Source organism: Chenopodium album, chromosome 7 (assembly GCF_948465745.1).
Source record: "Chenopodium album chromosome 7, dcCheAlbu1.1, whole genome shotgun sequence".
NCBI classification, from domain to species: domain Eukaryota; kingdom Viridiplantae; phylum Streptophyta; class Magnoliopsida; order Caryophyllales; family Amaranthaceae; genus Chenopodium; species Chenopodium album.
Window position 1 is genome coordinate 45,774,885 of NC_137840.1, and position 9,128 is coordinate 45,784,012.

Genomic DNA, 9,128 nt, shown 5'->3' on the forward strand with positions numbered 1-9,128 from the left:
CGGAGGGTTATAGACAGGCGCAGGAGTCAGTGCCTGAGGCTTTTGAGCCGGTGAGTTTTCTTCGACGTATTATCCACTCTTTTAATGCTGCTTATTACTGATTTTTCTTTGTTTTGTCCTCAGCCTAACCGCCCGGAGGTGATGGGAATTATGAAGCTGGTGGACGTGCTGAAGTATTGCATTATCAAGCTTCGGCGTGGTGCGAGTTGTCGGAGCTCTAGCGACGTCCTTGAGGTATCACTTATTACTTTTTCATTTTCCACCATTTGTTTTGTTTTGCATCATTGACACCTTTTGATTTTGTGTTTTTTCTTTTTTTTTTTTTTTTTTTTTTTTTTTAGGAGCGACGGAGGTCCCGCTCGCGCTCGAGGCCCAGAGGCTCGGACGAGGAGGAGCTTGGTCGTAGTAGACGATCTCCTGAGGCTCACCGGCGTTCTCAGCGAGAGCCGCAGACTACTCAGCCGTTCCAGGAGGCTCAGTGGCAGCAGGGGCAGTCTTCTCAGCGTCCGTCATTTCCACAGCCTCCAGTTCCTGAGTTTGGGTCTCCTTTGGATCCTGGTTCATTCTCGGCCCCATTATCCGGGGTTCCTCCACCACTGTCGGGCCTGTTCTCGGTTCCGCTATATGGGACGATGCCTTCGCCGACGATTCCAGTATCTTTTGGCCAGTCTACTCCGCTTTCCGGCTGGACGGGTCCTGCTTTGAGCTTGACTACTACTGGGCCTGCGGGGAATAGTAGGGACGCTACTCCCCGTACTCGGATGGTCGAGGGACTCTTTGGTTCGCCGTTTCCATACACACAGGGGGGTCCACGTGCACAGGGACAAGATGAGACCGATTCTGATTCTAGAGATTTTTGACCGAGGGTTTATGTGCATACTGTGATGACACTTGATACATTTATGTATTACGACTCTTTGTACATTATTTACAGTTTATATATCTACTATTGTGTGTGTTAGTGTGTGTTTTGAGACTCTTTGTGTGTGATTGTGTACTTAGTAATGACACAATGAAAGAAGACATAAGTGGAGTAATGGAGGGTACCAACCTTCCCCAAAAGAAAAGAAATAAAATTACCTTCCCCAAAAGAAAAGAAAAGAAAAGAAATAAAGATAAAATGATGAATAAATGACTAAAAAAAATCTTCCCCAAAGAGAAAAATAAAAAATAAAAAAAATAAAAACCATCGTAAAATAAAGATAAAAATAAAAAATAAAGATAAAGAATAAAATAAAAAGGTGAGAATTTTATTAGGAATAGAACTCTCAGAAAGAAAAACAAATATTAAAGATAAGAAAATACAAAAAAAATCCGGATAGATACGGAAAAGATGAAACAAAAGCAGGCGCGTAAGGTGCCGTGACACGGCACTGTTCACCGTGTCACGGCAAAACCTGCCGTGTCACGGAAAAGATTCCCGTGACACGGTGGAATTTCCCGTGTCACGGGAAGCTTATTTTTCAGCAGTTTTATCCACGCGTGCGAAAAGATGAATTCTGGGCAGTTTCGAGCGCTTTTGCTATAAAATAAGACCAGATTATTCATGATATGCATAATTACGAAACACAAAATAATTTAGAATTTCATATTTCAATAATCATGTCTCAGAATTTTGATAATACATTGCGCGACTGGTCTTATTCTTTTACCAATGCTGAAAAAAGAGAGTTAGAATTGTTTCATGTCAGGGGTTTGCTAGCCCTGCGACATGTAGCTATTGAACATGATTTTCTTAGGGCAGCATTAGATTATTGGAGTCCAGAAACGCACTGTTTCAAGTTTGATTATGATGAAATCTGTCCTCTGCCGGAGGAATTTGGGGCAATTTTTGGATTTCCTGCTAGGAATCTTATAGCCATGCCTACCTTACGTGAATACTATTACCAAGACTTTGAACGCCATCTGAATCTAACAGATCCAGATTTAAATAGAATTGTTTGTGGTAATGAAGTAGACATAGAAAAACTTGCGAACTTATATTTTAATCGCCCTGTCTCTGAGTCTTATCATGTGTATCGTAGAAGGGCATATATTTTTTGCATGTTTAGCAAGCTACTTTTTGCAAACGGTAGGGTAGGACATGCTTGTCTAGCGTTTGTGCTTGAGCATGTAGAATCCGGAAGATCTCCTATGCCGACGTGCCTTGGAGAAACATTTCGTGGTTTAGACGAGGCAAAATCTGACCGGAAAGCCATCAGGAAGGGCTCTCTGGTACTATTACAGGTAAAAATACGCTCTGAATAGCCCCCGTGACACAAAACAGTCACCGTGTCACGGTTAGGTTCTGCCGTGACACGGTCAAAACTGCCGTGTCACGGGAATCTGCATTTTTTTTTTTTTTTTTTTTTTTGACGATTAATGTTTTTGTTTTCTTGTTTTGCAGATTTGGTTGATGGAGCGTTTGGAATTATTTGAAGCCCCCGATGACATTGAAAAATATGGCCCTAACGACTTAGTCCGTAGGAAGAAGAATTATTCTGCGAACATGTCGTATGAAGATTGGAAAAATTTCTTTGCAAAGAGAGAATTTTCCATTCGTTGGGTGGTGCCTTGGTGGAGGCTTACTAGGATGGTTGGCACGAATGAAACACCATATTGCCGTGTTCCTAGTATCTCCAAATTGACCTTTTACTGTCCCTCTCGACTGATGCGACAGTATGGACTTGAACAAGTAATTCCACGCTATAACGATAGTCCTCGTGAAGTATCGTTGCATGAAAGTAATGTTCACAAGTACGAGACTTATTGGATTGGAAGACCTTTGTGGACCGTTTCTGCAAGTGACCAAGCTCCTCCTCCCTTATCTAGTGCATACAAGGCATGGTTGAACCCTAGAAGCAAGAGGGAACGATTCGGATCACGCAAGTCTGATGTGAAGAGTCGTCTTGGAGATAAGAAAGCTCCTCTTAAAGATCGCCTAGGTCCGAGAACACAAGGAATTGAGTTTAAGACTCCTAAGATGCCAAGGAAGAAGACCTATGTGAAAGGAAAGGGTAAAGAAAAGATGGTGTATAGGGAGAAACAACCAAAAAAGTTCAAGAAAGGTGAAAGGGGCGAAAGCTCGACTAGGGGTGTGACGGTTCGGGCTACAAAAGACACACTAATGGTGAGGGCCGACCTAATTGAGCAAGAGAAGGATGTTCCTAAAGAGAAGAGAGATTAGATCAATAGTGCTTTGCATTTTATTATTTAATTTTTATTTAAAATAAGGCGTATGATGCCAATATTGTAGTCGCATTTATTTTAATAATAATAGCGCATTTATTTCTTAAATAAAAATTACAATGACTTTTATATATTATCCGAGTCAAGGAGTCGGACGCAATGGAAATTCGCAACGAACGCGCCAATAAATAAAACGGGAAACTAAAAAAACTGTCGTGTCACGGTCAAAAGATCCCGTGACACGGTTGAAGTTCCCGCGTCACGGCAAAACCCCCTTTTTTCAGATTTTGCCGTGACACGGGATTTTCTCCCGTCAGACGGGAATTCTTCCCGTGTCGCGGCATATGTACCCTTTTTTTTTTCTTTTCTTTTTTTTTTTTTTTTTTTTTTTTTTTTTGCCGTGACGCAATGTTGAACCGGGCACATATTAAATCAATGGAGGGAGTATTTTTTTATTTTAGTGTGGCCGGGCCCCCTTGAGGGGTTGCCTACGTATCCTAAAAGGAATCAGGCCACACGTAGCTCTATTGGGTCATGAACCCATGCGACTAGGCATAGAACTTTTTGAGTTGATCCAAGTTGGTTAAATTATGGAAGTCGTTACCGTCCATGTCTACCAATTGTGCCGCTCCGCCGGACAGAATGGCTTTAACAATGTACGGTCCTGACCAGTTTGGTCTGAATTTTCCTCTTGGATCTAACACATTTTTGCGGAGGGCCTTAAGCACTAGGTCACCCTCCTTGATGTTCCTGGTCTTGACTTTTTTATTAAAATGTCGTGCCATACGTTGTTGGTAGGTTTGGACATGATGTAAAGCTGCCAAGCGTTTTTCATCAAGCAAGACCAGTTCGTCGTATCTTGCTCTAATCCAGTCGACTTCATCTAGTTGGCTTTCCAATGCGATTCAGAGAGAAGTTATCTCGAGCTCGATTGGTTGTACCGCTTCGACGCCATAGACCAAGGAAAAGGGGGTAGCCCCTGTCGATGTACGGACAGAGGTTCGATAACCCCAAAGGGCGAAATGTAGCTTACTTGGCCAATCTTTATAATTTTCCGTCATCTTTTCGATGATGGTTTTCACGTTTTTGTTGGCCGATTCGACTGCTCCGTTTGTTTGTGGTCTGTAAGGTGATGATCGATGATGTTTGATGTGATATTTCTGCAACAATTCCGCGCATTCGGCTTGGAAATGTGTTCCATTGTCACTGATCATCTCATGTGGTACCCCATAGCGGCATATAATATTTTTCTCAATGAATTGAGCTACATGCTTTGCCGTCAGCTTGGCATATGAGGCTGCCTCAACCCATTTGGTGAAGTAATCGATTGCTACGAGAATGAATTCATGCCCCCCTTGTCCTGGTGGTGTGATTTTTCCAATGATGTCGATGCCCCAAGTGGAGAAAGGCCATGGAGAAGTATACGTGTAGAGGAGTGAAGGTGGAACATGCTGTAAGTTTGCATAGATTTGGCACTTCATACATTTCTTGACGTACTCGTGACAATCTCGCTCCATAGTAGTCCAATAGTAACCTTGTCGTTGAATCTTTTGGACTAACATCTTTGCATTCATGTGAGTTCCACATATACCAGCATGAAGGTTTTCCATGGTTTTATGTGCTTCTTTTTTAGTTACACATAAGAGATTCCTTCCTGTTGCGGTTCTCTTATGGTGTTCTCCCCTGATGAGCACATACTGTGAGGCCAGGAGCCTCAAAGCACGGCGTGCCCTTTTATCAGTATTAGGAGGATACTCTGCTCTTGTCACATAATTGAGGATGTCTGTATACCATGGTTCTTCATCTTCTTCTTGTTCATCATCAAGTGCATGAACATAAGCTGGTTCATATCTTCTCTCTATGGTAAGTGGCATTCTGATCGTGTCAGCTGGAATTCGCACCATTGATGCTAACTTAGCTAGTGTGTCGGCGAACTGGTTTTCTTCTCTTGGCAAATACGTATATTCCACTTCATCTAGTTACTCCGTGAGAGTTTCCAGATGAGCTTGATACGTAGCGAGACTTTCACTCCTCACTTTCCATCTCTTAGAGATTTGGTTAATGATTAGTGAGGAGTCACCATAGATTTTGAGTTTCTTGATTCCCAAGGCGACAGCTGTTTCTAATCCCAAAATGCATGCTTCATATTCTGCGGCATTATTGGTGACATCAAAGTCGAGCTTCATGGAAATTGGGATGTGTTCTTTATTGGGCGATACAAGCAAGACTCCCACACCACATCCCTTTTGGTTTGAGGCTCCATCAAAATAGAGTGTCCAACTATCGTCTTCGGTCATGAGTAAATCTTCGTCAGGGAAATCGTACTCATCTTCTTCTTCTTCAGCTTCTTCTAGCGGAAAGTCTGCTAAGAAGTCAGAAACTGCAGAACCTTTGATGGCCTTTTGTGGTACGAATCTCAAGTCAAATTGAGCTAGATTGACTATCCACCTTGATAATCTGCCGTTGAGTGTTGCTTTCTCGAACAGATATTTGAGAGGATCCATCTTAGATACGACATGCACTGTATGAGTGAGCATGTAATGTCTCAGTTTTTGTGCTGCCCATACAAGTGCGAGACACAATTTCTCGAGTGGCGTGTATCGCGTCTCATATCCTTGGAGTTTCTTGCTCAGGTAATAGATTGCATTCTCCTTGCTTTCGATCTCTTGTGCTAGCATCACCCCCATCGTTTCTCTTGTGACCGTAAGGTAGAGTCGAAGAGGAAAGTCAGGTATTGCCGGCGCTAGCACGGGTGGGTTTGCCAAATACTCTTTGATTTTGTCGAAAGCCTTTTGGCAGTCATTATCCCATGTGACTGGGACATTCTTCTTAAGCTTCTTGAATATAGGTTCGCATATCGCTGTGAGCTTTGATATGAACCTACTTATGTACTGCAACCTTCCAATGAAGCCTCGAATCTCCTTCTCATTTTTGGGTGGTGGCATGGCCATGATCGCTTTTACTTTTGAAGGATCTATTTCAATCCCTCGAGAACTGATCACATATCCAAGTAATTTGCCTGACGTGACTCCGAATGCACATTTTGCTGGATTTAATCTCATGTTGTACTTACGGAGTCTTGCAAAAAATTTGCGAAGTGCGACAATATGACCTGGGCGATCTTTAGACTTGACAATCATATCATCGACATAGACCTCCACCTCTTTATGCATCATATCATGTAAGAGTGTTGTAGCTGCTCTTTGGTAGGTGGCACCCGCGTTTTTCAACCCGAATGGCATTACCGTATAGCAATATGTACCCCATTGTGTGATGAATGTGGTTTTCTCCATGTCTTCTTCGGCCATTAGTACTTGATTATATCCGGCGTAACCATCCATGAATGACAGGAGTGCATGATTTGCTGTATTATCGACCAGAATGTCAATATGAGGTAGAGGGAACCCATCTTTTGGGCTTGCTTTATTGAGATCCCTGTAATCAACACACATTCTGACTTTTCCGTCCTTCTTTGGAACTGGGACCACATTTGCTATCCATTCCGGATACTTGGATACTCTGATGAAACCTGCGGCCAATTGCTTCCTGATTTCTTCTTTGATTTTGAGAGCCACATCTGGTTTCATTCGGCGCAGCTTTTGTTTGACAGGCTTCATACCTGGGATGAGTGGTATCGTGTGCTGGGCTATATCCCTGTCAATTCCTGGCATATCTTGGTATGACCAAGCAAATACATCAACAAATTCACTAAGCAAGTTAATTAGCTCTTTGCGTTCATCTTGACTTAGCGTTAATCCAATTTTTACTTCTTTAACAGTCGTATCATTGGAAATATTAACTGTTTCTGTATCTTCAATAACTGCTGTTTTATTTTCGTGTTCTTCCATTGCTTTTATTATTTCGTTGTCATTTTTATCATTAGCAAAGCAATATTGATTAGGGCTAGGAAAATGGCACACATCGTAAGCAAAGGTATTCATTTTATTGAATTCACTGGCTAAAACATCAAGAGAGGCAAGGTCAGCTGCGACCTCACCAGAATTATTAGGACTAGAAAGATAAGGCTCAACAAGAGACTCAGGGCTGAACTCTATAGCAGAAACAGGGTCGGCCTCAAACTCTAAGGACTCATCTACAGACTTAGACTCAGACTCGGACTCGGACCCAGATGATTCAGACTCATCAAACATAGGACCCTCGCCAGCGGTTATTTCCAACTTCTCTCCACTTGGCGTAGTGATCCTCAATGTCTTGCGCCATCCCCTTGAAATGTTGTCAGCTTGGACGATTAACTCGGAGGGGTCAAACTCCTTGTTTGCTATGACCGCTTGAACGAGCTCAGAGTTATCATTGCAGACCGGCTTGGATTCATTTTTCTCCATTCCAAAAAGAAGATTAATTCCCAGATCATCAGAGTTCAGGTTGGCTGACTTCTCGACTGTGGAGAGTTCTTCATCGAGGAAGTCACAATCGAGGAATACTTCGAATCCTGGTTCACGGATCCCATCATGGACAAATGGCTCGGGGAATTCATAGCATGGGAAGTCTTCCCCTTCTTTGATGTACTGGCCGTTGAGAGTGAACGGATATGGATCCATGGCCATTTCTGTCTTCGTGATTCGAGCATTGTTGCGAGCCTTCAATTTCAAGGCGGCCTGTTTCAAGTCTTCCTTTGTTGGTTCGAATCCTAAGCCGAAAGTGTCCTTCTTGATTGCACCAGGATGGCCCCAAGATTTAGCCATTTTCTTCTTGAGCCCAAGGGTCATTCCAGGAAAGTGACCTTGCTTCTTCATAATGGCGTTGATACTAGTGTTTGAATAAGGATCGAAGTCGAGATGACACTTTTCCTCTTCTTCGATCGCGAGAACATCATCTAAAGAAAAACTCCACAGATCTTCATCTTCCTCGTCGTGTTCAACATGGACGATAGGGGTATCAATAACTTGAATGCGCATAGGAGAAGCATCGATAGTAATCGGAATCCCTCCCACTATGGCTTTCACTTTCTGGTGGAGCGATGACGGAATCGCCTTTAGCTCATGAAGCCAAGGGCGTCCTAACAGCAGATTGAAAGAGGCCTTGATATCCACCACCTGAAACTTGGTGCGACGCTCAACGGTCCCAGTGGTTATATTCAGTATGATAGTACCCACGGCTTGACGACGAGTATTATCGTAAGCGCGAATCCCCTGAGTGGAGGGAGTCAACTCTTCATTCTTTATACCCAACTTCTTTGCAGAACGGAGTGGGCACACATTGATTGCAGAGCCATTATCAACCAGGCTCATAGGAACATTCATCTGCCTACACACCACAGTGAGGTGTAAGGCCTTATTATGTTGGTCCCCTTCCGGGGGTAGATCCTTATCAGAAAAGGAAATCAGATTGCCGGTACTCGGCAGCTCAGTAGTGAGGAAGTTGACCAGTCCTTGGGGAGTCATGTCGTCATCGACTCCTATCTTCACCAGAGCATTCATTACAGCCTTTCGATGCTCGTGGGAAGTGGCCAAAAGCTTCCATACATTCATCTCCACCTTGGTTTTTTGTAGCTGTTTGACCACATCGCTATTCACAAGGTCGATGGGATCAACTATCGGATCTGATTGTGGTGGAGGTGGAGGTGGGTTAGGTTGTTGCAACCGTCCACTTCTAGTGAGAACCTTGACCTCAAGGTCCCCCCAAACATCTTCACTGGTGCCGAGAGACGAACAGGCTATATCTTTGAGATAGATATCTTCATCATCACTATCCCAAATCCCATTCACTTCTTCAGTGTTTGAGATAAATACAACTTCTGGCAGAGGTTCATTCACAGGTTGAATGAGTATTGACGGATCAAAGGAGACTTCATCTCCCATGATAGCCAGAGCATCAGAAAGAGGACCTGTTTGAATGTTAGGCTTCTTGCCCCCCGGAGGGACAGGAAGTTGGTTAGCATCTATCAAGTCTTGGATTGCGTCTTTCAGCCTCCAACACTTCTCAGTGTTATGACCCTTGCC